At 42.4% G+C, this 22,562-nt stretch overlaps 1 pseudogene; it reads left to right on the forward strand.

Moving 5' to 3' along the window:
- The first annotated feature begins 5,615 nt into the window (after nt 1–5,615).
- Nucleotides 5,616–22,274, forward strand: LOC124501982 (ubiquitin-60S ribosomal protein L40-like; annotated as a pseudogene).
- The last annotated feature ends 288 nt before the right edge of the window (nt 22,275–22,562 follow it).

Raw genomic sequence — 22,562 nt, forward strand, 5'->3', positions numbered from 1 at the left:
TCCTTTTAACAGAAAGGGTGGTATAACTCATGTGCACGTGCTCTGGGGAGCAGTGTGCACATCCACATACATGGGGACTTTCTGCTGTCACAGCTATTCACACTGAGGCCAAACGAGATCTCACCTCCAACTGTTAAAAGCACTCTCCACACTGGAAGGAACACAAAGGTCCTCTAACAGCAGTGGAGCCTGGACTTCTGGATTCCAAAGCAGGTGACATTACCTCTCCTACACTATCATCCCTACATAACAACATGGGCCTGCAAGCACTTTACTTTGCCAAGTGAGACTTTTTTTTTTTTTATTAAACGTTTATTTACTTTTGAAGGAGAGAGAGAGTGTGTGAGCAGGGTTGGGGCAGAGAGAGGGAGACAAAGAATCTGAAGCAGGCCCCAGGCTCTGAGCTGTCACCACAGAGCCCGATGCAGGGCTCAGACTCACGAGCCACAAGATCATGACCTGAGCCAAAGGTGGACACTTAACCGACTGAGCCACCCAGGCCCAAGTGAAAATTTTTTTAAGTCAGAATTTTTTTTTAAATCACCATCTATTTTAGAAAAGAGTACTTTAATATTTAAAAAGGACACACTATCAGAATGACAATGAATACATTTGGCTTTATGAAACTCTCACTTAATTGCATTTCTGTTGCCATGAACCTGAACTGGTCTGGGGATGAACTAGGTTGTTCCAAAATTTCAGACCCTTCGGCAACCAAAATTTCAGTAATTCAAGAACCACTGTCATTACCATTAACGGTACTACTTAATGTTACTCATCAAAGAAAATCACATTTTTACTTATAGATTTTATTTTTTTAATGTTTGTTTATTTCTGAGAGAGAGACATCCAGTGAGCATGCACATGCATAAGTGGGAGAGGAGCAGGGCAGATAGCCCGATGCAGGGCTCAAAATTATGACCTGAGCTGAAGTCGGATGCTTAGCCAACTGAGCCACCCAGGAGCCTCTACAAACTTATTTTAAAAGAAAACTTCAGATCCCCTCCATAAAGTAAAAATCAATCTCATCACAAATAAAAGGCAACCTACGAATGAATATGATGATAACACAACATGTTATTAAATTCCAGCTAGACTGTGTCGCTTGCTGAGGCCTGATCTCTCACTGCATTGACAAGAGAGATTGGCAGGTGACAGACTGGCAGTTACAGACTGTCACCAAACCAAACTGTTCTCTTTGACAAAATCAGAAGGACTGAAAGTAAAGTGAAAAGAAATCACTCTCACACAAGGTGATACAGCATTATTTGGTTCTAGATCCAGGGCCCACGCAAAACCTCTCCTAGTGGTTCATGTCCCACTCTCACGGTATACTAATCAAGACACTTTGGTGCACAAATCTCATTAATTCATTCATGCATTAATATGTTTAATGAGCACCTACCATGTTTCAAGTGCTGAACACAAGAGAATCCAGGAATGAAAAAGACAGGGTACCTTCTGCAAAGCTTATCTTCTTGTGGTGAAACATACATTAAACAAATGGTGATACAAATTACATTTGTATTGTTTTATATAAACGTGTGTGTGTGTGTGTACACATGCGAGATACAGGATATCGCCTAAGTTTGGCAAGTGCTATAAACGAAAAGTGCAAGACATTATGGTACAGTTTTTTTGTTGTTGTTTTTTTTTTTAATTTTTTTTCCCAACGTTTATTTATTTTTGGGACAGAGAGAGACAGAGCATGAACAGGGGAGGGGCAGAGAGAGAGGGAGACACAGAATCGGAAACAGGCTCCAGGCTCTGAGCCATCAGCCCAGAGCCTGACGTGGGGCTCGAACTCGCGGACCGCGAGATCGTGACCTGGCTGAAGTCGGACGCTTAACCGACTGCGCCACCCAGGCGCCCCCATTATGGTACAGTTTTAACAGGAAGATCTTCCTTAGACAAGAGGGTCAGGAAGGACCTGTACGAGGATGAAACCATTACACTGAGACCTCAAGAAAGAGCAAGATTTCACAGGCTGATGATGGTGCGAGGGACATGGGCATCCCAGACAGAGGTCACAACAGTGTGGAGAAGAGCTTGGCTCCTTTGGGGATCTGAAAAGAGTTGTGGCTGGAGTGTAGCAAGCAAGAGGAAGATACAATCAGAAGGGAGGTCAGGCAGTCTCCCTGCCTCTGCCTAGTGACCAGAAACTTTTTGCCTCTAGGTGCAAAGATCTCTTTCCATCTTTGTACAGCTCCCAGAAATATCTTCTTACACTAAAGAGAAATCTCCCTCTAGAAGTTTCACACACTAACATACCAGTTCAACCCCTTTGCCTCACACACAGCAAAAATTTAATCCCTCCTCTACATGACAGCCAGTGTGCTTGTTAATCCTGAACCTTCTCTTCCAAGCTGAACACCACCAAAGCTCCTATTGTGCATGTTGTCTGCGTCACTCTTTTGAGGAAGACAGATTTCCCAAGGGCCATTTCTGTTATGGGACTGGAATTTCCTTCTCTACAAATAATTCAAAATTGATTTTCGACCTTGGATGTCATTTCATTTTTCTCTTTTTTTTATTATTAATTTTTTTAACATTTATTTTTGAGAGAGCGAGAGAGAGAGAGAGAGAGAGAGAGTGAGAGAGAGAGAGAGAGAGAGAGAGAGAGAGAGAGAGAGAATGAGTGGGGGAGGGGCAGAAAGAGAGGGAGACACAGAATCTGAAGCAGGCTCCAGGCTCTAAACTGGCAACACAGAGCCTGACTCAGGGCTTGAACTCACGGACCGTAAGATCATGACCTAAGTCAAAGTCAGGTGCTTAACCGACTGAGCCATCCAGGCCCCTCTATTTTTCTTTGTTTCTAACTGCTTTTCTCAGTAACACCCAAGTAAGTTATGGTCACGCCTGAATTTCTTGAGAACTAGGAAGTCCCAAATGCATGCCACCACCAAGATTTACTCCTCCTTTCATGTCTCTTTCCTGCATTCTGGGAGACAAATTCTATTTGTCGGGGTGGGCTAGGGATCTTTTTCAAGTAATGGAATGGCACTGGACATTTAAGCTAAATTCAAGAAAATCACATTCAGGGGTGCCTGGGTAGCTCAGTTGGTTTTGGCTCAGGTCATGACCCCATGGTCGTGAGACTGAGCTTCATGCAGGGCTCTGTGCTAGGCATGGAGCCTGCTTGAGATTCTCTCTCTCTCTCCCTCTCTCTCTCCCTCTTCCTCTGCCCCCTCTCCCCATGGGCATGGATAGGCGGTCTCTCTTGCTCTCTCTCTCTCTCTCTCTTTGTAAAAGAAAAAAAAAAGAAAATCACACTCAAAGTTTGTGGTACAAGAAGATAAATACAATATTTACAATTTGAACTGACCTTCCATTTATTTGGAAGGGGTATGGGAATGTTACTTTCGGGGAAGGTTAGTACAATGAGGAAAAACTGCCCTTAGTTGATTCAGCTACAGACCCAGATTCCCCTGAAACTAGGGCCAGGTTACAGGGATGGTGTGTAAGCAGGGCATTCTGCCAGGCAGGGGTCATACATCTCCACTTCAAAACTGGACTGGAAAAAGACACGCAGAATTTCATGAATAAATATAGCAGCTCTGGCATGCTGAATAAAGGTTCAATGGCCTTTAGTGACACATTTTATCCAAATAAGTGAAAGTGTCTTAATATTCCTATGCTCTGCCTGCTCTCTCGCCTCTTTGATCACATTAGGTCAGATTTCTATTTTTTTTTTTAAGTTTGTTTGTTTATTTATTTAGTAATCTCTACATCCAACGCGGGGCTTGAACTCACAACCCTGAGATCAAGGGCCCCTCCCCGAGCCAGCCAGGCGCCCCCAGATTTCCAGGATTTCTTGATGCTTCCTGTTGCAAGGTGGACTGTCCCAGCAAAGAAGGGCTGGCTTCCAGATGATCTGTTACTCCTAAAGTTCTCTCCCCTGTCAGCCGTTCCATCTGTGGCTGTCATATTGCCCATTAGGCTTTAGTCAGTCAGAATGGCAGGGGTGGCAGTGCAGCTTGAAAATGAGCAGGAGAGAGTCAGAGACACAAGATGCTTCTCCCTATCAGTTCAGGTGCGGTTAGGGTAGGTGGTCAAAGAAATGAATGTTAACAGGCAAAGTCTACCCTTTCCTCATTAGCGCACGAGAGCCCTACTTCTTTTTTTTTTTTTTTTTTTTTAATTTTTTTTTTCAACGTTTATTTTATTTTTGGGACAGAGAGAGACAGAGCATGAACGGGGGAGGGGCAGAGAGAGAAGGAGACACAGAATCGGAAACAGGCTCCAGGCTCCGAGCCATCAGCCCAGAGCCCGACGCGGGGCTCGAACTCACGGACCGCGAGATCGTGAACCTGGCTGAAGTCGGACGCTTAACCGACTGCGCCACCCAGGCGCCCCACGAGAGCCCTACTTCTACACATAATTCACGGGAAAAGTCTTCAAACGCAAGCAACATTACATCACAAATGGCATTCAAACTCTGCAGATTTAAGCGACAGATGGAAGGACTTCTCTCTCTCATGGGAAGTACCTGATGTGTATAACTATAGGGAACGGTATTTACCATTAAATTACCAATTCCTGGAGGGCAGAGACCGTGTTTACCCACCTTTATACTCCTTCAATGGTCAACACAACCTACAGATTAGTTGTTCAACCAAATACGCTCCATGAATTTGATTCTTAAAAATAGTAACATATGTAAGCATTGAAAAACATTAAGAGTTACCTTCTGGATGGTAGAACTAAGGTGATTTTTATTTGATTTTGCCTTTCCACATGGTTCCTGATTTTCTCTAGTGAACATGAATATAATTAGTCAGAAAGTTACCATTAAAAATAATATTTTGGGAGGGGCATCTGGCTGGTTCAGCCAGTGCAACATGCGACCCCTGATCACGGGGTTGTGAGTTTGAAGCCCATGTTGGGTGGGGAGATTACTTACAAATAATAATAACAATAATAAAATTTCAGAATTCAAAGAGATTGCCTCCCTTACACATGGAAATTGAGGCTCAGAGAAGCTAAAAGACAAAGCCACACAGCTTGCTAGGGAGAAAGCTGAAATAAATAAAACCCTCATTCGTGTTTCCCAGCCCGGTACTGGGCTGGAAAGTCCCACTAACCAAAGCCCTCACCGAGGCCATTCTGGGCTGTGGGCTCCTGCGATACAGCCCCTAATCCTGTTTGATCAGAACATCCCAGATCCCACCAGGAAGAAGGCTTATTATTAGACAGACTTCCTGCAAGAATCAGATGGCAAACTCAAATTGCATAATTAGAGGTGAGATTAATAAAGGGATTGTTTACAAAGGTGTGGGTAGGGTGTAGAGAAACTTCAAGAGGGAGTGCAGGCCTCAGGACTCATAACCAAAGGGACTCTCACCACCCCCAGGTCTGCCAGGTTGAAGGGAGGGAACATTTACTGACCCTGGAAGGAGTGAGTAAGATTGACAGAAGCTGAAACCTGTGGTCAAGGGACTCAGGAGCCAGAGGTGACTTAACAGATGAAGGTGGGGGAAAGTTACCCTAATACCACTCTTCTCCCTCCAACCACTCTCACTGGCCTCCCCACTGGGTGAAACCAATGGGCAACAAGAGGGTGAGAGAGTCTGTATCTGGTTCACACCAATTAACCTCCCAGGGCCCAGAGCAGGATGCGGAAGAGGGATCTGGAGCAGCCAGTGGAAGCTGTCCAGCACCTAAGGGCTCTCAGCCACCTTCCGGACTATATTGAGCAACGGCTTAACTGGACAGATACTCAGCAGTGCCAAGGATTCCAGCTCTCCAAACACTTCAATAAGCAGCCCTCTCTGCAGAAAGACTTTCCAGGATTGTCCTTGACTCCTGTGATTGCTGGTCAAGTCTGGGGCAGCTGGTGCATTCGAGGACACTTTAGTAGTTGTTCTCTGGGTCTGAGCCTGCTCCCAAAGATCCCCCTCCCCAGACCTTGGGGAGAAGAATCACGTCCTTTTCCATCTACTCCCACATGCAACATACACCAAGTTTGTATCTCTGACTATGGTGGCTCAGAGCAGTCAGGGTGATCAGATCATGCCAGTTTTCAATTTAAAATCCTCTAGCAGTCTCCACCTCATTTAGAATAAAACCCAAAGTCCTAACATGGGCTGACTTGCACAGTCTTCAGTGATCTGGCTCCTGCCTACCTCTCTAACCTTATTGACTGACTCACATGAGCAAACACTGGTATCTGCTGAATGAGTTAAAGTACACATGCGGACAGGAGAAACAGAACAGCTTTGTTTCAGCTAAGCTCCACTCTTGAATTCTCATCTCACTGGTCCAAAGCACTTGACCAAGACCCTTAGGCAAGCTGTCCTCTTATTAGGTCTATTTTAATGCCTTTTCATAACTACAAAGGTAATTCATGTTCACTGTAGAAAGTCTGGAAATACACAAAGAACAAAAATTTGAACATTAAAGTAATTCAGAGATAGCCACTGTCAACACTGTTTTTTATACATTTAATATACAAAATTAGAATTCTATTCTTACTGCTTTGCGACCCACTGTTTTAACAATGTGGCATTAACTAAACTGTCTTCCAAAGCACATTGTTGTAAGACTTCACTGTGTCCCACCCTATGTCCAGACAAGCTGGTCACTACTTCCCTACACTGCTGGACAATTCATTTGTTTCCCCCTTTTTTGGCTATCATAAAAAACAGTAATAAACATTCTTACACATTATGTACATTTCCATTACTAAATGATCCAGATAGATTCCTATAAGTGGAATTGCTTGACAAATGGAAATATAAATTAGAGCAATTTTAAGTGTTATTAAATTGCTCTCCAGAGTAACTGGATCAATCAATACTCCCAGGATCAATACTGAAAGAATATTCGTCTCCTTTTTCCCTAACACTGGGTGTTAATATATATATTCTGTTTACTTCTGACATGCAGCATTTGTCAATGGATGAATGGACAGATGCATGAATGGACAGAAGGACTGGATGGATGGACAGACAGATGGATGGGTGGGATAAATGAATTTTGTCAAGGAGTATCATGAAAGACACAGAGTCACGTGAACAAGTTGCCTTTTTCCAGTTTCTAGGACTCTCCTGAGCAGTTTGTGTGTTTACCATGGGCCCAGTCCCTCCTCCCTCGTTAAATTCTGCTGAGCATCCCTTGGCTTTTGGGCCTAGAGCATTAGGCTCACATTCCACCAGATCTGGCTCTCACTCCCATTTGGCACCAGCAGAAGAGATATTAAAATTACTAATTTTGGCTTACATGATGCTTACTGTCTCAAGTAGAACTAATTAATGTTTTAATAGCAGAGTAACAAGTCCCAGATTTCCCTTAGCAAAGCAAACCTGAAAGTAAACACCACACTGGACTGCTCCATAGGATCCAAACCTACCAGCTGGAAAGATACAATCACCAGGGGCTGAATATGACCCAGAATCTGTGTTAAGAAAAATTTAACCCCATAATGCTGTGCTGGAGAGCTGCCGGATACCCACTCACCCCATGTGTTGACCCTAACTTGTCAGTCCTCAGAAATCCCTACAGACAGGACCAGGTTTTGTTTGATGGCATAGCCCCTGTACTTGGCATTGTTCGACATATGGAAAATACCTATCAAATGTCTACTGAATAAGTAGACATCTACTGAGTAAGTAGAGGGAATGTGGGATAAGAAGATTCATGGAAGCCTGGTTACATGAGTGAGTGGCTATATACCTCATAAATTCTAGAATCTAGATTTGGACCTGTGTCAGACACAATCCCATTCACTTTCTCTGTGATATGTTGCTTTCCAGCATTAGAGAAAAGCATTCAATGCCCACAGTATGAGAATTTGTGTTGCAATAAATAATCTGAATCATAGTTTTGAATTTAAAATGCCTAATGGGTACGTGGGTGGCTCAGTAGGTTAAGCTTCTGACTTTTGATTTCAGCTCAGGTCATGATCTCACAGTTTGTGGGTTCAAGCCCCTCGTCAGGCTCTGTGCTGACAGTGCGGGGCCTGCTTGGGATTCTGTCTCCTCTCTCTGCTCCTCCTCTGCTCGCTCTCTTTCAGAATAAATAAATAAACATTTAAAAACAAATAAATAAAAATAAAATGCTTCAAAAAATCAACTATATTTTACCTACTGTGAAGATGTTCCCATAGCAACATTCCCCTTGAACTTCTAAATGGTCTCTATATGCTCAAAAGATATGGAAGTGAGAACAATTATGAACCCACAGTAAAATCATAGTTTCTTGGGATGGAAGGGCAGAGAGCAAAATGAACAAGGGACTCTCCAGTTTGCTCTTCTTTTTAATATGTACCCTCTTTGGTTGGAGACAGGAGTTAATTTTAATTACATAAGTTAATTATAATTAAGTACCAATATCAACTTATGGGCAAATATATCACATGAAGTTGTATAACTTATCCATTCATTTATCTGGTGTTAGGAACTACGGAAATAAAGACCGTAAGTTCCTTCCTATGTTCGTAAAGCTTATTGCTGACTAGTGAGATCCATAAGTAATCTATCATAGCATAACATGATAACAGCTAAAAGAGACCTATGCTCATGGTGTAACAGCAAGTTCTTTACCAGGTTTCTCTAGGAAGTGAGAAGTTGTGGCAATAGGAGAAAAGAATGGATTGAGGAAAAAAGAGGAACTATGAATTATGTTAGTTGAGAATATTAACACGACTGGTTACCTATTTACTGAGTGCCTTACTATGAACCAGGCACCTAAAACAACTCATTGAGGTAGAATCTATTATTATCCCCATTTTAGAGAAGAAGAAACTGAAGCTTAGATGGTTGAAATAATTTAACCAGCTAGGAAGTTCCTAAACAAGAATAAACTGGAAGTCAATGAAACTAGCGTACAACAATCATTGCCCCAAATAGTACTCAAAAATTAGTTATGCACCCATATTGATTATCTATTGCTACATAACAATTTACTCCCAAAACTTAGGGGTCTAAAGCAACAAACATTTATATAATCTCACAGTTTCTGTGGGTCAAAATTCAGAAGCAATTTAGCTGGGTTGCTCTAGCTCAGGATCTCAAGAGTCTGCAGTCAAGATACTAACTGGGGCAGTGTTCATCTGAAGGCTTGACTGGGGCTGGAAGAAGTACTTCCAAGATGGCTCAGTCTCGTGGCTGTTGGTAGGATGCCTCCATTCCCTTGCCAGGTGAGCCTCTCGGTAGGGTTGAGCATCCTCATAAAATGGTAATTGGCTTCCCCCAGAACTAGTAATCTAAAAAAAAAGCAAAATAGAGGCTGCAATGCCTTTATGACCTAGTCTCCAAAATCTAATGCCATCACTTCCTCTACTTTCTATTAATTAGAAGTGAGTCATCAAACACAGCCTATACTCAAGAGGAAGAAAGTTTATCTCAACCTTTTAAACTACAGAGAATTTGTGAATATATTTTACTAAGTTTATTTGAGAAAAAGAGAGAACAAGCAGGGGAGGGGCAGAGAGAGAGGGAGAGAGAGAATCCCAAGCAAGCCGCACCATCAGCACAAAGCCCAACACAGGGCTCAATCTCATGAATCATGAGATCGTGACCTGAGCCGAAATCAAGAGTCAGACACTTAACCAACTGAGCCACCCTGGTGCCCTGTCAATACATTTTTAAACTATCACTATACTTCAGGGTGGAAACTAGAATCAATTGTGAGGACCCAATCCAGAGAAAAAGGTTTGCATTTCAAAAAGTGGGTGGCAAATAAATCAGATCTCAGATGCTGGGAAAAGAAAATGGCACCTACAGGCCAGCAAAGGGCTAGGAGTCTGCTCACATCCATTAAGTGCTGAAAGGGGCTGGGGGCTCAGTAAAATCCATAGTTTTAGAAATAAAAATATGAAGTGAAAATACACTTCTTTTCCGTTATTAATTTCTTTTGGTTTTCCCTCCTGAGCAAAAGTTCTTTTGAAAATGCCAATTTCCTGTTTAGATGTGCCTCTAGAAAGGGGTCTGGGCTAGAGAGAAAAGTAGAAATTGGGATCTCCAATGGGCCAGAGGAGGGGAGTGGCAGCAAGGATCAAAGGGAAGGTGACCAAGAGGGGAGAGGAGGAAGAACAGGGTCCCTCGGTAAGCTGCTCCCACCAGACTCTCCTTCAGGCCTCATACTTCTGAACATTCTGTGCTCTGTTCAAAAGAGGGAGGCTCCTCCTTTTCAGAGCATAAAGGAATTGGATGGACATGAACCTCCTAGCACAGAAAGCCATTCACAGGATTTCACCAGTGCAAAATACAAAGCATGAAATGGTCTTTGCAGGCAGCATTTGCACTGTGGAATTAGGGAAGAATTGAGGATGGAAAGCCAGGGGACAGTCAGCATCACAGCTAAATCAATGATGTGGCAGTTGGACCTGAGTTCAAATTCCAGTGTGTCTCTTACTAGCTGTGACACGGTGGGAAAGTTCATCTTTCTCAAATTTGGTTTCCTCTTTGTAAAGATGGGAGTACTATTAATTTCCTCATAGCGCTGTGAGGTTTAATGAGAAATCTAAGAGCTCAATGAGTATCAGCTATTATTAATGCATGACAGGGACAAAGCCATGAAAAGCTGACCTTGAGGAATAAAAACAGAGAACGTTTGTTCATTTTCTGCAACTCAATGTACAGTTTATGAGAATCCTCTGGATCATTGTTCAGAGAATAGAAGGTGAACCACTATACCTCCTCTCCCTCCTCAACCTCTCTGAACTCCAATCTTTTTGCTCGCCAGGATAAGGGAGGGTCCCTACCACTCTGAGCTGCCATGGGAAAACACAAGGAGCTGTTGTCACCTGAACACCAGCCGCGTTTCCAGATACAGTTAAGTCTCGGGAAGGTGCTGTAGCACAGATTTCCCATAGCGCTTCCATTCCCATCTTTATGAGACCCCGTGGGGGTTCTGTGTACAGCAATAGTCCCGTACAATGGCAGCGTTCCAAATTCCCAAAATTAGGTATAGGGGTGCCACAACGGGGCTCCTGGAATTCTAGGGAAAGGGACCCTGGGACAGGTGTAAAGGTTGGTGAGGAGCCTCTCTGGAGCAAAGGGTGGGAAATCATCCCTACAGGACTATCATCAACTAAGCTTCACAACACAAGCCACAGAACAATACCAGCTCAAGGCCAGCAGGGTTGTGTGCTTGTGTCCAGTAGCATAGTTCCGAGGCCCTTACAAAGAAGAAAACAATTGTACAGGTATTATAAAGTACATGAAAAGAAGCTGATGAAAGAGTAACTGCCATTTCCCACCCTGCATGACCAAATGTGAACAGGTTAAATGATCACGTCGGTCTCTCGCTCCCACTTTCCAGTAGGGAAGGAGATGAGCTGATGCCTCAGGCTGACCAGAACACCAACGTCAGAAACATCGGCTGAAATTCCCCTTCCAGATCTAGCCCTTTAATGTTTTCCACATCTCATCGGGGAAACACTCCTTGGTGTTCCTAAGCACCTTGCGAGCCAACCAGGTAACCTGAGGCCCATGCAGCCTCACTCAGTTAATAAGTGAAGCGCTCTCCTAAAAGCAGGTAAGCCCAACTTTATGAAGGGTCAATCAGCAAATCTAAAACTTTGATAAACTGTTCATGCCTCTCTGGAACTTAAATAGGACTTCCAGAGAACAGTATGAGGGACTTAGCACTTAATTACAAACCTTGCCTAGAAAATCAATTTATTCTGGATTCTTGAAAGAAAAATAGAGTGTGTTGGTATTTACTTTTAATAATAAAACTGCTCAGCATCTTAAGACTGTCTCCGGCCTTCCCTGGACACACTGCCAGCTACACGTGGTCACACACCCATGAGGCTTCTGAGACTGATTCTGGGCCACCAGCCTTGGCCCTTACCAAGCAGCCATGAAAATTTGAAGTTCTCTGGCAATATCCTCTACAGCCTCAGTAACAGTTATAGCAACAACCCCCAACACTTACTGAGCCTTTACTATGTGCCAGGCAGTGTTCTCAGTCTTTATGAGTATTAAATCTTTCCAAAATTTTCACAGCTACCCTGAAGGGTAGGTTCTAATATAATCCCTGCATTTTACAAATGCAGAAACTGAGGCATGGAGAAGATAAATAAGGAAGCTGTCCAAGGTCCTACAACTGACAAGGCTGTAAATCAGGGGTCCAAGCCCACAGTCTCAGATGCTGTGCACCTGCCACTGTGTTATTCAAACTGGCTTGCTGCATTCTGTATGTCTTCCTGGTGCTTCTCACGACACTGCAGGATGAAGCTCCTCTCCCCCTCACTGGCATCCTAGCAAAACACCAGTCTGGCTTAGATTGGGGTCATCTAATAATACCCAGTGTCTACACCTCAGTTGTTTCTACACTGGAAAGGATGGCTGTTTCATGCTTTTTTTTTTTTTTTTAAACCCAGACTCTCTTAGATTTCTCCCCCCACACTCTTTTTTTTTTAAATTTTTTTTAATGTTTATTTAGTTTTGAGAGAGAGAGACAGAAGACAAGCAGGGGAGGTGCAGAGAAAGAGGGAGACACAGAATCCAAAGCAGGCTCCAGGCTCTGAGCTGTCAGCACAGAGCCCGACACGGGGCTCAAACCCATGAACCACATGACCTGAGCTGAAGTCAGATGCTTAACTGACTGGTGCCCCTACTTTCTTTTTTTAAGTTTGTTTATTTATTTTTAAGAGAGAGCAAGCAGGGAAGGGGCAGAGAGAGAGAGAGAGAGAGAGAGAGAGAATCCCAAGCAGGTTCCACACTCTCAGTGCAGAGCCCAATCCGGGGGTCAATCCTGCAAACCATGAGATCATGACCTGAGCTGAAATCAAGAGTCGGACACTTAACCAACTGAGCCACCCAGGTGCCCTCTCACATGCTGTTTTCTAGTGATGACCAAAACTTCATTTCCCTCAAGGAGAGTAAAATAGTAGAACATGTGTCTTGAAGACAAAAAGCTAGGTTTCACCTGTCCTTCTACTAGTTCCCAATGAGTGACCTTGGACAAGTTATTTAACATCTCTGAGTCTTAGATTTTTTTGCCTGTAAAATGTGAGTAACTACATTTATCTTTTAATATTATTATGAGAAACAAAGGATAGAAAGTATATAAAGCACCTATGATAAGCAGTAAAGAGTAACTCCCTAAGGTTCTTTCCTGTTCTTAAAGTCTGTAACTATTTGAGTGTTATTGTTTGGGTGGTTATATTATCTCCAAGGAAGAAAAGGCTCAGGTTCGCTGGCTTATTTCATTCTAAAGTATGTCCCTTGGGTGTGGAAAATCAACAAACGACTTTCTATTACCTACCAGTCAAGCAGCCCTGAGTTCTAAGGCCAAGGAACTTAGATCCCAGGGAGCAACAAAACACTTGTGCATGGAAAGAAAACCAAGTGTTCCAAGAGGCGAACAACTGAACAGGACACTTCCCACTGAGCCCTGTGTGAGGTTAGAGGAGAGACATTTTTGAGAAAGAACAGTTTGGAACAGGCAGAGAGGACAGGGAGAAAAATTCCAGGAAGGGCTCAGAGAGAGAGAGGGAGCAAGCAGCAAGGTCTGAGATAGGAAGAAGGAACGTCACCCAATGTATGCAGTCAATCGTAAGGCAGCCGGCTGGGCAACAGAGTTTATGGTAGGAAGTCAGGATTAAATAATTAGTTGATGGTGGACACATTATCATTGCATTTCGCTAAACCATTTGCCAAGTGCTTCACGTGTGCGACCCTTACTTAATCCTGACCAGGGTTGTGTTAAGCTGGCATTCCCTCTATTTTGCAGTTGAGAAAACACAGCAATTCACATTATTTCCACATCTGATCCTCAAATATAATTCCGAGAGATGGCCAGAGCAGTTGTTATCTCCATTTCAGAAAAAGGCAAATTAAGGCTCAGAGAGCCCAGTGATCTAACCCAAGTGGTTCTCAACACTAAAACTAAAGATCCACCACCACCTTTTCATAATCAGTATTTACAATACCACCTTTATTAACCTGAAGTGAATAAAACTCATAAATAATGTCATACTCATAACTGTAACAACTAAAACTGCTCCCACAAATATCCAAAGTAGGGGACAGGATTCCTTAGGCTAAGACTCCTCCAAAGGGCCTGGTCTCAAACTCGGCTGTCTGGACTTTTGGAGCAAGACCCTTCCTCCTTGAGAAGGTGGGATGTGGCCAGAATAGAGGACTCAGACGGGAAGGGTAGATACCCGTACTGTCAGGCCTTCAGTTTCTTAGCCCCCTCACAATGGCCACCAGTACTATGATGGCAACAACAGCAGGCACATCCACTTAACTCCTCCATTGTTTAATCTCTAAAACTCATCTTGCTGAAACAGAAATTAAACCTTTGTCTTCTGCTCTCTGATGGTAAATATTCCACCATCTACTTCTAAGAGCAATAGCCAAAAAAAGTAGCAACTTGAGAAAAATCACTTACATTCTTCGTGGCCAGTGCAAATCATGCTACAGTAGGAAACAAGACGTCAGGAAACAAGGTATTTGTTTTAAAAGTGCGTGTGTGGCTCTGGATTAGGTTTATCTTTCTCTTGGTTAAAGCACTAACAGAACTGATGTCTTTGATCTGCCCCGCCAACAAAAACCAAAAAGTCATTCAGAGCTCGCATTCCAGAGGTGCCTTTGGGAGACTCTGCCCTGACAAATTTCATGCACAGATTGTCAGGAAGAAAAGTCAAACGTTATTTTCATGCTTGTGGTTTAATTCTTGTGCTTTAACCATGTTGGCATGCTTATAAACCTATGTCATGACCAATCAAACAGTAAGCGGCATGCATTTTTCTCAGCGGGTTGTGTACATTCTTTTAGCAGACATTAAAAAATAAAACAAAGTTACCACATGGAAACTGCTTTTCTATGGCTCACATCTTTAAGTTCTACATAGAATTATTCACACAGCAAACGATTACTAAGCACCTACACAGTGCAAGGCACTGTGACAGGTTTAAAGCAGGCACTGGTCTTCCCACAATTCCTCAATCAATGAGCCAGGTACCTAGATACAAATCCCGGCGGGGGGTGGGGGGGGCGCTGTGTGAGGGGCAGGATGGGAGGGCAATGGGAACTAAGAGTTAAAGCAGAGGCCGGCACAGTTTGGCCACATGTTAACCAAAGCCAGGAATAGTGCAGATAAATAAAATCTACATACAATCCCAAATTTAAATTAACAGGTATTTTCCAATAACAAGTAAATCTCTCTCAATTAGCCTTAACCACACCTGCTGGTAGACTAAGAACAACTTATTAGAAAGAAGACGGACTGTTAGTTTATAAAAAGTCAGTTGAGTATTAGGGGCCAAACACCAACTGAAGAAGAGAATCATGTGCGAAAAGGAGGTAATTGTAGGCGGGAAGTGCAGACATGCAGTCATATGGGTGCACACCGCCTCGCCTACAAAGTCAGAGGCAGAAAGGCTTACATGCCAAGGGAAAGACGGGAAAAAAAATATCTTTAAAGTTTGTTAAAGTTCTGTGATGCAAAGCTCAATTTCATTAATCGTCTGTATTTGTAAAAGGAAAAAAATGCTACATTTTTAGGAAATGGATAAATATTGTCAAAAATCTGTTTTATTCTTGCAACCATGGGAAACAAAACAGTTTAATTTTCTTTTTTCTTCATAGTTCCTTTTTTTTTTTTTTTAGGTATTATGTATATTTTTTTTTTTTGAGGTGTGGGCAGAGAGGACAGGATTGGAAGTGATACTGCACTGACAGCAGTGAGCCCAATGCAGGCTCCAACGAACGCAAACCATGAGATCATGAGCCGAAGTCGAACGCTCAAACGACAGACCCAGGAGCCCCTTCTTTCCTATTTTCAATGGCAAATCTCTAATCTATCCTTATTCTATTTTATGGAGAGTGAGAAAAAAAGACTGCTTTAATGATAGCACATCATCCTGTGGAATGCTAGGATCCCACCGCTTAAAGTTTTTAACACCTTTTTAAAAAAATTTTTTAAAATGTTTATTTTTTTAATATAATTTATTGTCAAACTGGCTTACATACAACACCCAGTGCTCATCCCAACAAGTGCCTCCTCCATGCCCATCACCTATTTTCCCCCTTTTCCCCCACCATCCACCCTGTTTGTTCTCCATATTTAAGCCTCTCTTGTGGTTTGCCTCCTTCCCTCTCTTTTTATAACTATTTTTTCCCCTTCCCCTCCCCCATGGTCTTGTTCAGTTTCTCAAGATCCACATAGGAGTGAAAACATATGATACCTGTCCTTCTCTGACTGATTTCACTCAGCATAATACCTTCCAGTTCCATCCACATTGCTGCAAATGGCATGATTTCATTCTTTATTTTTTGAGAGGGAGATAGCATGAGCCCGGGAGGGGCAGAGAGAGAGAGGCACACAGAATCTGAAGCAGGCTCCAGGCTCTGAATTCTCAGCACAGGGTCCAACATGGGGCTCAAACTCACAGACTGCAAGATCATGACCTGAGCCAAAGTCAGACACTTAACCAACTGAGCCACTCGGGTGCCCTGTCACCTTTATTGAGATATTACTCATATACCATAAAGTTCACAATTTAAAGTATACAACTCAATAATTTTTAATGTATTAATATATTATAATCCTCACCATGATCTAATTTTAGAATATTTTCATCATTCCCAAATTAAATCTTAACACACATATTAGCGATCACTCTCCATTCTCCCCTGACACCTGCCCACTTCCCCCACCCTAGGAAATTATTTATCTATTTTCTGTTTCTATAGAGTTGCCTACTCTGGACATTTCATATAAACAGAATCACATACTATGTGGTCTTCTGTGACTGGCTTCTTTCACATAGCATAATGTTTCTGACGTTCATTCAGGTTATAGAATATATCAGTATTTCTTTTGACTGCCAAATAATATTCCACTATAAAGATATACCTCATTTTATCTGTATACCAGTTGAAGGACATTTGGGCTATTTCCAGTTTTTAGATATTATGATTAGAGTTGCTATGAATATTTTCAGACAAGTTTTTATATGGACATCTTTCACTTCTCTTGGATATATACTACCTAGGAGTGGAACTGCCGTGTTATATAACTTTATGTTCAGCATTTTGAGGAAGTGTCAAACTGTACTCCAAAGTGGCTGTACCATTTTCCATTTCCACCAGAACTCCACTTTCTCCACATCCTTGCCAACACTTGTTGTCTTTGTTTATTATTGTCATCCTAGTTGACGTGTTTGGATCTGTATGCCATGATAAATAACGGCGTTGAGCATTTCTTTGTACTTGTTGGCCACCATTTGTATATCTTCAGCAAAATGTCTACTTAAGTCCTTTGCCCATTTTTAACTGGATTATTTGGGGGGTGCTCCTTGTTATTGTTGAGTTATAAGGGTTCTTTACATATTTTAGAAATAAGTCATTGAGATACGTGATTCAGAAATACTTCCTCCCACCCTATGAGTTGTCTTTTCATTTTCTTGATGGTGTCCTTTGAAGCACAAATTTTTAATTCTGATGATGCTAAAGGATTTTTAAGTTGCTCTTGGATGCATACCCTTTGCAGGGGGGTGGTGAAATTAAGAGGCGGGCCTATTTCTATACCCATATTCATAGCAGCGTTTTCACAAAGCTAAAAAAGCACAAAGTGCCCTTTGACTGATGAATGCATAAATAGACATAACTCAACCTTAAATAGCAAGGACATTCTGACATATGCTACAACATGAATGAAACTTTAAGATACTATGCTAATGTGAAATAAGCCAGTCAAAAAAGGACAAACACTGCACGATTCCACCTAAAATAGTCAAGTGTGTACATTCGTAGCGACAGAAAGCAGAATGGTGTGAAAGCAGACAGGGGCTGCAGGGAGGGGATGCAGGAGTTTCTGTTTCACGGGGACAGAGTGTCATCAGTTTGGGAAGATGAAGAGTTCTGCAGATGGATGGTGGGGTCAGCTGAACAACAATGTCACTGCACTTAACGCCCCTCAACAGTACATTTTAAAAATAGTTAAATTAGCTAAACAAACAAACAAACAAACCTGAGGGCAGCAGTTAGTTAGTTCCCCATCCTTGGCTTCTGGTTTCATCACCTTGCTCTTTCCTGGCAACTTCTATGCCAATAGGTAAACAGGCCAATAGCACAAAAGTGAAAGGCTCAAACAATCTAAGAATGAGCAGCCTTCCAAGTTAAATGAGACAGCAGATGATTCCTCCTGTTGATGCCCATATTTGATTGAGGAGGCTCTATACAATGTCAAGGACTGCACTGAATGTTGGGGATTCAAAGATACAGAAAATGAGGACCCTGTGCCCTATAGGAATTTACAATTAAGAAATAATTTTCAATCCCATGAATGGGAGTCAATTAATTCAACCTCTCTGAATGACAATTCGGTAAAGGCTGGACTGAACAACGATGCATCAGTCTGACTACCCAGGAAGCTCTAGTTTCTTCCCTCCTCTGACACGACAGCACATCTTTCGACAACACGAAAAGCCGAAACCGCTTATTTATCCTATCCATTAAATACGAAAAGAGGATAATTATGTAATTTGGGATCCAGGCAGTCATTTTTCTGAATGAATTTATGCATATGTGTGTTCGCAACTATCTCATTTTTCTCCTGACTGCATGTAAAAGATCACTGCAGTCTATTAGTACACAAGTGGATTCATACTGCGGAATCATTAACAGCAGAGCCATCCCACTGAGAAGTAAGAGGAAATGTCACATATGACCAAAGGCTAAATTATCTATTAAATCAAGTCTTTGAAAATTACAGACACATTTAGTAGGTGCAAGACTGTACGAGAACAAGAAAAATTCTAGCAGACTGACTAGTCAGAATAATCTGTGCCAAAAAACAACTTTTAAAAAGTAGCAAAAACATCTTTTGGACAGCGACAGGAGTTCATTCAACAACTCAACAAATATTTATTCAGCATCTCTTATGTGCCAAGCACCATGCTAAGTTCTAGGGCTATGATAAAGAATGAGACTCAATCTTTCCACAGGACCTCAGTGTCTAACCATGGGAGATAAATATCACGTTCAGGAAGATGTGATAAATGCTGTGAGAGAAGATATATACGGTGCTATGGTGGCAACAGGATCATGGAATGGCACAGAGAAATTAAGGAATGCTTGCCGGAGAAGAGGAAACTCAGGGTGCATAGAAGCAGCTAGGCCAAGAAGGTAGAGGGAGGGCTGGTGTTCCCAGAAGAGAGAACAGCACATGGAAGGAGACGGCACAGGTGAGACGCTGGGCCGTAGAGTCAGGAAGATCCAGGATACGTTGCAGCTCCACCACTGGTTACATAAGTGACCCTTCAAGTTAATTAATCGTTTCCAGCCTCATCTTTTTTATCTGTAAAATGGAAATAGCAAATTGTACCTCCTCATAGGGGATTCGATGAGGTAAGCACATAAGAAAAGCCTAATAAACACAGCTATTCTCATCAAGATGATTTTAATAGAAAGGGGTATAAGAATTGAGAAAAACATTTGATCTTTGCACTTTGCCTTGAATTTGATCTCAACTGTCAGCCTTATCGTGCAATATTCACATCCAATAAAATGATGATGTCTGGGAATGTAAACTGATGTAACCTCTTATATATAAATACACGTGTTACAGCCAGGGTTAGATTCATTTGTGAGGAACCAAGACCCAAAATGATGATTTAAACAAAATTAAAATGCATTTCTTTTGTATGTCAAAGTCCAGAGGTAGGCAGTGCAGCACCAAGGAAGCCAGCTCTGGTCCATAAAGTCCTCACAGAACCAAAAGTCTTCCGGGACACGGTGCCCACATCCTTCGAGGAGGCCCTTGTTCTCATGATCCAATGTGGTGGCTAGAGCTCGGGTGACCATAACTGTGTTCCAGGCAGAAGGATGGAGGAAGAGGGAAACAAGAAAGAGAAGGCAAAGGGCACACACCAGTTTTTTCAAAAGGATCCGAGAGGTTCCCCAACAACCCTTGCACTCACATTCTATCAGCCAGAACTAGCCACCTAGCCTCCTCTGGTGACCAGGAAGGCTGGGAAACAGAGTCTTTATTCTGGACGGCTATGTACCAGCTAAAACTGGTGGGTTCTGAAAAAGAGAGAATGAATGTTGAGCACAACTGGCAGTTGCTGCCACAACATTCCATATACCAGAAACTCAAAATACAATAAATGGGTATTTTAAAAGGAGGGCATCATTGACATCACTAAATGCTAATTATGAGAATTTGCTGCCAGGAATGCCAAGCCTATCGGGAGAACTGGATATACAGAGGTGAGCCACAAAGGAGATGGAAAGAGCTGTTCATAAGTTGCTTGGAGATAACTAGTTTATCAACAGCTCTTTTTCTCCTCTTTGTGGGTGAGAATGTGAAAAAGTTAACTGATGCTTTCAGAGAATAATACAATGGTCAAGGTAGGCATATTCTTTGATCTAGTAAACCCATCACTTGTATTTTCTTCAACAGTGAAATGTACTATATGCACATATGTTTGCTGAAAAATATTCACTGAGAAAACAGATACTTAAATATACTGTAGGACTAAATTACCATACAAAACACTGGCATATATTATATAGCCATTAAAAATTTAAAAAAACATGTATGGGGTGCCTCAGTCGGTTAAAAGTCCAACTCCTGATTTTGGCTCAGGTCATCATCTCGTGGTTCTTGAGTTTAAGCTCCATACTGGGCTCTGTGCTGACAGTGCAGAGCCTACTTGGGATTCTTTCTTTCCCTCTCTCTACCCCTGCCCCCACTGGTACACACACGCTCTCTCTCTCAAAATAAATACACTTAAAAAAATGTTCAAAAATTTTCTTCTGAAGCAAATAGAAATTTTTTTGATTATACTACTTTAAATTATTATAGATGTACATTAAATGTATAAAGATGTGGACATGAATTTAACTTTTTAACACTGACAGACTGATTAAGGGTTCCAATCCCCAGCCCAGTGAAAAGCTAGATGGGTTTATATAAAGTTACAGGGATTTAAAAAATATAAATAACTCTCTGTTCTGTGTTCTCAAAGAATAAAAAAAAAAAATATCAACAGTGCAAACTTAGTTAAAATGACATCATGTATGACTTTAACCACAATAGTAACTAACTACAAAGCTGACTATTCTGAATTCACCTCCTTTCCTGTCTCTGTATCCTTGATGGAACTAATGAGTGGATTACTGACAATATGGAAACTACGAAGCAAAGGAGTAACTATAACAGTTAAAAAAACAACAGGGGACAAAGTAAGTAAACCAAATGATCAAATAAGATCCTCAGTTTCAAAATAATAATAATTAAAACTGCAATCTTTTCTTTTTTTATTAACTAAAAAACTTTTTTTTTTCTTGTTTTATTTTATATTTGAGAGCAACAGAGCGCAAGCAGGGGCGGGGCAGGGAGACGGAGACAGAATCTGAAACAGGCCCCAGGCTCGAGCTGTCAGCATAGAACCCGAGGTGGGGCTTGAACTCATGAGGCTTGAACTCGTGTGATCATGACCTGAGCCGAAGTCAGACGCCTAACTGACTGAGCCACCCAGACATCCCTATTTTTTTTAATGTTTACTTATTTTTTGAGAGAAAGAGAGAGAAAGAGAGACAGTGTGAGCTGGGGAGGCGCAGAGAGAGGGAGACACAGAATCCGAAGCAGGCTCCAGGCTCTGAGCTGTCAGCCGTCTCACAGAGGCCATCCAACAGAGGCTGTGAGATCATGACCCGAGCCGAAGTGAGACGTTTAACCGACTGAGCCGTCCAGGTGTCCCCAAACTGCAATCTTTTACAAAAGGTTTGCTTCCTGTGAAAAACTCACATGCTCTCTTCTCTCCAAGAGTGTGAGTTACGTACCTTGTCATGACTCTCTTTGGCCATGGCTGCCAGGAAGTTCTCCATAACAATCAAAGAGCCTACCTTCGCTCTTTCTCTTCAATGAGGCAGCTGAGCGGTTTGGCAGTGGCGGTGGCCTTGTGCAGATGGAGAGACACAGATCTTTGTGAAGACCCTGATGGGCAAAGCCACCACCCTTGAGGTCAAGCCCAGTGACACCACTGAGAACGTCAGAGTCAAAATCCAAGACAAAGAGGGCACCCCACCTGTCCAGCAGCATCTGATTTTCGCGGGCAAACAGCTGGAGGTTGGCCACATTCTGTCAGACTACAATATCCAGAAAGAGTCCACCCTGCACTGGTGCTTCGCCCATGGGGTGGCATCATGGAGCTTTCCCTCCACCAGCCGGCCCAGAAACACACCTGTGACAAGAGGATCGGGTGCAAGCCTCATGCTCACCTGCACCCTTGTGCGATCAACTGCCGCAAGGAGAGCAGCGGCCACACCGACAACCTGCACCCCAAGAAGAAGGTCAAGTAAGGTCCTCCACTGGCTCTTCCTTTGCCCACGGGGAAGCCTCCTGCCTGAGCCCTAAGGCCCTGGGCCTCAATAAAGTTTCCCTTAAGCACCATGGACACATAATAGTTTGCATTCTCTTTCCCTTGGTTCTGATTTTTCATTTTCTAGACCCACTTCATTAATGTCATTATTAAACATCTGTTGAAAATCACTTCAATTTTTTTTTAAAGGAGTAGCGTAAGTCAAATAAACAAATTCTCTGGAATCTTTTACGTTCCATCAAAAATTGCATATACTTTAGCTCCTCCT

Source organism: Lynx rufus, unplaced genomic scaffold (genome assembly GCF_022079265.1).
Source record: "Lynx rufus isolate CCGP_SWC_20201006 ecotype Redwood Valley unplaced genomic scaffold, mLynRuf1.p SCAF_7, whole genome shotgun sequence".
In the NCBI taxonomy this organism is placed as follows: Eukaryota; Metazoa; Chordata; class Mammalia; order Carnivora; family Felidae; genus Lynx; species Lynx rufus.